Raw genomic sequence first — 7,301 nt, 5'->3', positions numbered from 1 at the left:
GATTCTGTGTTTATTTGCAGGGTCATGTTGAAAGGAATTTGGAACGCGTTTGGAATGCATATTGAAGATTTATGTCTTTGTGATAGGCAGGTTCTGCCCCAGAGGGGCAGCTTCCAATGTTTTGATTGTCATTGCCAAGAACATCAGGAACAGGTGCCGTGAGCCTCAGAGGCCGGGCTGTGCAGGCACCGGGCAAAGCAGAAGACTGCGGCCAGTGCTTCAGGCTGCTCTCTGATCTGAGAATCGTGTTTTATATTCTTTGTTTACTTCTTGAGATTTAGTGAATAATGTTTTTCAAGAGTAGGGTACATGGAACAGGTATTTCTTGTGCTTCCGGGAACTTCCCCAGCAGATAAGCCACAGGACCCTCTTTATCACATGATTGCAGTGTACTGCCAACCATATCACATTCAGCACTTTTAAAAAATGCATGTGTTTCTGACAAGTTAGTGACATTTGTTCATATGGTAAGAGGTATCTTTGCTGAGCCTCATTAGGTTTTGGGAAGAGGTTGCAGAATTGGTCTTGTGAATCAAGTCATCTTTGTAACTTGCCAGGAGTTGTCTGGCCTTTTTAATTATTATTATTATTTATTTCTTTATTGATTATTTTTGGCCGTGTTGGGTCTTCATTGCTGCACGTGGGCTTTCTCTAGTTGCGACGAGCGGGGGCCACTCTTCGTTGCAGTGCGCGGGCTTCTCATTGCGGTGGCTTCTCTTGTTGCGGAGCACGGGCTCTAGGCTTCAGTAGTTGTGGCTCGCGGGCTCCAGAGCGCAGGCTCGGTAATTGTGGCACATGGGCTTAGCTGCTCCGCGGCATGTGGGATCTTCCCGGACCAGGGCCCGAGCCCACGTCCCCTACATTGGCAGACGGAGTCTTAACCACTGCACCACCAGGGAAGCCCTGTCTGGCCTTTTCTAGGTGACATTGTTCTGCCTTTAGAATTGGGACCTGCACCAACTCTTTACTGGACTAAGCCCTGGCTGTGTCTCCCCCAGCGGAGGCAAGACCATGTTTCCCAAAGACATGTATCCTGCTGCCAAACGGGCTCCGTCCACGGGCACCAGTGACGCGGTGGCTCTTCTCGTGCCGTGTGTTCACACTTTGCCATTCATGAGGCTGTCTGAATTCCCCCTGAAGTCAGTTCTGAGAGCTTGTCCAACATAATTACTGTATTGGTCTCAAACAGAGGGCATCATCTGTTCTCCCCCAACATGTTTAAAGGGGAAAAAACAAAAAGACGTGCTTTCAAGGATTTGGCTGGGACTGCGAAGGCCAGGGCCTTTGAAGTGAAATTGCTCTTGGTCAGGGAGGGAACCAGCCTCGTAACAGCAGCTGGAATGGCAGCATGAATTCCAGATCTGCGTTAGTGCTGCCAGGCGAGGCAGGCCCTGGGCCACAGGAAGTGGGGGACACACCCCAAGGAAGGCCTGGGCAGCGGCTGCCTGGGTTGAAACGTTGCCGGCTGGCACATGGGCCTCTGCAAGCTTGGATCTTGGTCTCCCCTCCCCCCATTCTCTGGCATAACCGAGAGAACACTAAACTGCTACCAACTCTTTTTATGGTCCTGGATAAGTGTGTTCCCCTTTGTGCCTCAGTGTTCGCTCTAAAAGGAAGTTGGGTGTAGAAACTGTCAAGCAGGAATTAGGTGGAAGGAGGCAGTGGGGCCTCATCTCTTCACCCCTACCGCCACCCACTACCTCAAAGTCCAGGGAGTGCGTTTGGGAAATTGCCCAACTGGACCACCTCTAAGGACTCTTGTTTTATATGTGAGTCATTTCTTTGATTGGTTTATGTTTGGAGTTTCTGCTGCATCTCCTCTCCCATCTGTAGCGTGCACTGGCTCTGGGCGAAGGAGGCTTCAAGTCGTGCTAGACTGTCTAGAATTCTGGAACTAGAGTGAATCACTTATTTTTGTCTTAACTGGGAGCCAGAGTTAGGGCTGTGCTGGATCTTATGTCTGCATTTATTTTATTTTTTTTTAATTTATTTTTTATTTTTATTTTTAGCTGCGTTGGGTCTTTGTTGCTGCACGCGGGCTTTCTCTGGTTGTGGTGAGCAGGGGCTACTCTTCGTTGCGGTCCGCAGGCTTCTCGCTGCGGTGGCTTCTGTTGTGGAGCACGGGATCTAGGTGCGCGGTCTTCAGTAGTTGTGGTGTGCGGGCTTAGTTGCTCCGCGGCATGTGGGATCTTCCCAGGCCAGGGCTCGAACCCATGTCCCCTGCATTGGCAGGCAGATTCTTAACCACTGCGCCACCTGGGAAGCCTCTTACGTCTGCATTTAAAACCACTCCAAATCCCAGAAAATGAATCAACCTAATTAGTGCTGGACTGGTCTAGCTCCCTGAGGGCAGGGTCTCTGGCCATCTTATTCATCCTATGTCCTGCAGTGTGTCACATATGTTCTCAGCAAGGAAAAACCGGTTGAACACTTCAGGACCCCCTGGAAGCTCTTGTCCAGCAACAGCAAGATTCCTGGGAGAGAGTTTCCTATTACTTTGGTGTGACCAGTGCTGTCCCCACCTTTAGGCTTGTCTCCTTTGTCCTCAAAATGGGGATTTCCTAGCTGTGTTCACAGTTGTGATCCAAGAGTGGGTCCCCCCAGGGTGGCATCCTCTCTGCTGTGTGTCCGGCATCAGCATGGCAGCCCACCGAGACACTGAGTCCTCAGAACCTTTCTTGACGGATGTGCCCTGGAGCTGACTGACTCTCAGTCCTCATCGGTCTTGTTCTCACTGGAGCGGAACTTTCTTCCCAGCCATCCCTGCAGCCCACCCTCCTCTTCACCAGCCCCTCCTAGACCTGGCTCAGTGTTCTGCGGACAACACACCTTGGGGACGCACCACTTTGGGGTTTTCTCCCTCTGCCTTTCCCACTGGGCAGTTCCCATCCCTGTCTTTCCGATCTGGCCAGGCAGGGAAGGGTGGCAGAGAGTAATTTCCATTCCCAGTTTCGGACTCCCTCGTGCATTATTCCAAGTTTACAGCTGTGCCACCCACGTTTTCACTCTCCAGCCTTCTTAGATGTCAGATTTTTTGAAGCCAGCTTTCATTTTTCAGCAGTGGGGAGGGAGGGCAGGGGTGGTTGCTGGGTCGCAATGTATTAAGTGTTTGGAAAAGAGAAGGCTTGTGCCCAGAGGCAGCCATGCTTGAGTGGTCAGTCTTGAGTGGTTTGGATTGAAATAGGGCAGGGAAAGCGAAGCTCCAGGGCCTTCATTCAATCTTCCCTTTAATACCCAGGCTCCATGCCAGGCTCTGTGCCCAGCCCTACGGCACGTGCTGGCTGCCTTCTCCCCAGGGCCCCTGAGAGTCTCAGCATGCTGCCCCCCAGGACACAGGAGAGATTATAAGCCTCTTGTACTGAGGTTTTCTGTAAAGAGGAAAGTGCTGTAATTGAAGAGCTCCTTGGTTAATAAAGAAGAAATAGAGGCCTGGCACAGAAGTGCCTTCGTTTCTTGACCTATTCAGCCAGGATTGGGTACATTCAGTCCCTCGGTGCCCATAGGACCACAGGCCCTTGGAGACCTTGGAGTTTGCTGGTCCAGACCACGAAAGATCACAGCTGCAACTCCTCACTTAGTTTGTTTCCGCACCTCCTCTGCCTCCATCGGGCCCCTTGCTGCGGCTCATGTGAGGCACTTTGGCTTCACTCTGGAGTCCAGTCTGGAATGGTACCACCAGCAGTGCTTTCCTGGCCAGAGTTGGAAGCCCATGGTCTCTGTCTCACAGCATGGAGGGGAAGAGGGCTTTTTGGGCGAGTAGTTGGAGAAGCTGAAGAGGCACCGGAATTTTGATGGGAACTGAATTCAAGGATCCATCTAGCCCAGTTCACAAAAAAGACAAGAGGATGGGAGGAGATGTCGTGCTTCAGAGAACCCTGGAGTTGGTGTGCCCTTCCTGAGATGTGTGAGCCCAGCCTTGCTGTAGGCAGATTAGCCCAGTGCGTGCTGCCCTGGAAGGGCTTTGGGTTTTCAACCAGTGTTTCCCAAATACAGTTTTACTTCACCAAGCATCTCTCAGGACCAGTGTCCTGTACAACACACCAGTCTGGGGCAATTGCTGCACTGTGAAATCCCTTCTGCGCCATCCCCGGAAGTACCTTGACCGGCCTCACTGAACTTCGTCCCTCTTAACTACAGCTTTGAACCAAACTATAAAGCCCTGGCGCATCCTGAGAAGGATCCAGGCTCAGGCCTGCTGCTTAGGCAGGAAATCAGACGCCCCCCGCGGTGGGGGTGGGGGGCCCAGAGTGAGCAGGTGCTGCTCTCGGAGCCCCTGCAGTTTTGTTTCTTCTTCCCTGAAGGCCTTGTTCTGCCAGCACTATTCAAAGTGTTATCTGTGGCCCCAGAGCACCGGCAATGCTGTGAAGCTTTCTTAGAAATGCAGAAGCCCAGGCCCCAGACCCACTGAATCTGGATCAGGCCACTCCTGTGCTCTTAGAAGTTTGAGAAGCCCTGGGCTGGGAACTCTTTTCCATCCATGGCTGGGGGGTGCCTGCGGACGAGACACAGAAGGACGGGAAAGAATGCATGCCCCATCCCTACATCCCCTCTGCCTTTTCACATTTTCAGGCGGTGGGATGAGGGTGAGGAACGGCCTGCTACTCCCCCTTAATTCTAATCTCTGTTGGTTGAGGTGAGAGCCTTGGCAGGGAAACATGGCCCTGGTCCCAACCCCTGTGGGACTGAAAACTCAGGCTTGAAAGGCTCCGATTGTCCAGAGGCTGATAGAAGCATTGTTGAAGGCCCCAGGTCTTTTCCTTAATGAAATGAATCCCCATGGCTGGGAAGATGGAGGGGGGAATGGGGACCGTGGAAGTGACGGTCCCTTGTTAAGCACACAGCAGGCGCTCAACAAATACGGTGAGTAAATGAATACAAGACTTGAATCTTCCCTAAATCTTGCCTGTGAAGTGGTCCTCCTGGACTCGCTGACCTTGGAGGGTAGATGAGATGGAGGTTTTTCTCTACCCCTTTTGCGACCTCAGTTTCTCCAGTTATTAGAGCGAGGGCGTGAGAACCAGAGGTGTAAAGATGGCCTCTAAAATCAGCGTTCTGTGTGACGTGGGCCTACCAACCACAGCCTCACCCATGGTCCCCGACAGCTCCGGCCTTGCAGGCACACTGCCTGTTTTCTCTGTTCATCTAGGGTGGTTGCTCCTTGGAGGGGAGTCCAGTGGGGAGAGGAGCCCAGGAGCCGCTCAAGGGTCCATGGCATTGCTGCTGCTCACTTGATTGTGACCTTGGGCAAGTCTCTTCCCCTCTCTGGGCCTCAGAGGTCAGGTTAAGGTGATGTCTGAGGCCCCTTCGTGCCTGGGTTTTCACTCATGCCCTCACCCCACCTTTCTCCTGCAGCCTTCCCTCTACTTCTCCTTTCGAGCGCGTGGCCTGAGGTTCGCCACCCCCGTTCCCCGGTTAGGTTGGGAGTAAGAAGAGAGCTACCTAGTCCCCGGAGGATGTCGGAGAGCCGCTAATCGGCTGGGGGGCCAGCGCGCGGCCGCTGCCAGGAGGCACGCGAAGCGCCCGGGCGCGGAGGACGTGCTGCGGGGGTACAGCTTCCTCACCCAGCTAAACCTGGCCGCCTTTTCCTTCCTCCCCGCCCCTGCAGACTCGCGGGCCTAGGGCGTGTCCCCCACTTTCCCGTCGACCCCACTTGTCGTAGAAGTTGCCCCTCTCCCCTTGGAGCAGGGACAGTCGGCTGGACCGCTGGGTCCTCGCCCGGCCCTGCCAGTTTAGCCGTGTAACCTTGAGCCGGTCCTTGCCCTCTCCGGTTCTCAGTTACCCGACCTGTAAAATGGGGCGCAGAGCGCCCGCCTCCGGGACCTGCTGTGGCAGGCGGCCGAGTGGGGGCCTCCGCCGAGCCCGCGGCTCCAGCTCTGGCTCCGCAGTGAAGGGGGAGCGCGCCGGGAAGGAGGCTCCGCGGTCACGTGACGCCGCCCCCCACCCCCCCCGAACTGCGGCGGCGGCGGCGAACGCCGAGCCGCGTCCGACCAGAGCTGCAGCGGCTGCCGCGGGCTCCGGAGCGCCGAGCCCAGGAAGCCCCGGCCCAGGCCCGCGGGTGAGTCCGCCCCGCCCGGGCGGCGGCCCTGGGAGGGGAAGGGACGGAGGTGGCCCGGGCTCCCCTCGGCCGGCAGCCAAGAGCCAGCGCGGGCGGGCCGGGCAGGAGGGTGCGGGCAACGGGCGGGGACCCGGGGGCTGGGGGCGCAGGCTGGCTTTGGCCGCGCTGCGGGCGGGGGATGGGGGGGCGGCTCAGACCCCTGCCTCCGGGGTGGGCCGAGGCCGAGGCTCGGGATGGGGGGGTGGGCTCGGGTCCCACCCCCCTGCGTGGGTGGGGGTTCCGTGTTGGACTCACCATGAGGAGGGGGCGCGAAGAAACGGGCGCGTTCTCTCGATTTCTGGGGAGGGGCCCGGCCCCGACACCCACCAGGAGGAGGCACTGCGGTCCTCAGAGGAAGGAAGTGGGGGTCCAGCGACCCTGAACCGAGGGGGCAGTGATGTCCTTGCTTCCCCAGGGACAGCGCGCATCCCCCCCAGCCTCGTCCCCGACCCGCCGCGGAACAGGGCACCCCCGCGTCACGCAGTCGGACGCCCCCTCGTTGCCCCCCCCCCCCCCACGGCTCCGCAGGATCTGAGGACTCGGTGGGAATCCACAGGGCGGTCCCTGCGACCCGCAGACGCTTTGGTGCCAGCCGTGGGGCGCCTGGGCTTCGGGAAGATCCCTTGTGTTCACACATGCACGCACACACACAGACACCAGCTCAGGACGTGAGCTCCCTCCCTCCATGGTGGTTAGACCCCGACCTGTGCGTGACCCCTAGTTTTTGTCGGGGTCCTACCACAGGCCTGGGGGTGGAATCAAGAAGGACACCCCTCCCTTCACACATAGCACATTGGCATCTGTCCTCGTGCTTCATCCCCCTTCCTCTCCAAAGTCAGAGGCCAGCAGGAGGGAGACTGGGAGGAGCTGGGTCAGGACACAGCAGGAGAGACGCGCAGAGGGGAGATGAGGGAAGGAGGCAGCCTTTCCTCCCCAGGTTCCTAGTCCACCCTGCCTGCTAGAGGGTGGTGGTCCCTCTTTCCTGAGGGTGTCTGGAGGAAGAAGCTGGGCCAGGGCAAGGGGGTGGGCGGCCCTGAGTTTCCTAGCTAACGAGAGGGGAATCAGCCAAAGGGGCCCCTGGACAGGGAGAGGGCAGCGGCTGAGTGGGGCAGGTGGCAGTCATGCCCAGCTGGCCCCAAGATGGCCCCCATTCCTCTATCCGGGACCTGCGTCTCTCTGAGACCCCCTGGCAGCCTGGAGGGTCTGG

At 57.0% G+C, this 7,301-nt stretch overlaps 1 protein-coding gene across 2 annotated transcripts in view; it reads left to right on the top strand.

Moving 5' to 3' along the window:
• Positions 1 to 5,940: 5,940 nt before the first annotated feature.
• Positions 5,941 to 7,301, top strand: part of RAP1GAP (RAP1 GTPase activating protein) — a 66,081-nt gene continuing 64,720 nt past the window's right edge. Inside the window, exon 1 of one of the 2 annotated variants that reach the window (XR_010939907.1) lies at positions 5,941 to 6,055. The gene's annotated coding sequence lies outside the window, so the exon portion shown is untranslated. The remainder of the gene's footprint in view (positions 6,056 to 7,301) is intronic. The other variant, XR_010939908.1, reaches the window with a different exon arrangement.

Source organism: Pseudorca crassidens, chromosome 2 (genome assembly GCF_039906515.1).
Source record: "Pseudorca crassidens isolate mPseCra1 chromosome 2, mPseCra1.hap1, whole genome shotgun sequence".
Classification (NCBI taxonomy): Eukaryota; Metazoa; Chordata; class Mammalia; order Artiodactyla; family Delphinidae; genus Pseudorca; species Pseudorca crassidens.
The sequence above is the reverse complement of the archived record's forward strand: the minus strand, read 5'-3'. Positions and strand labels throughout refer to the sequence as shown.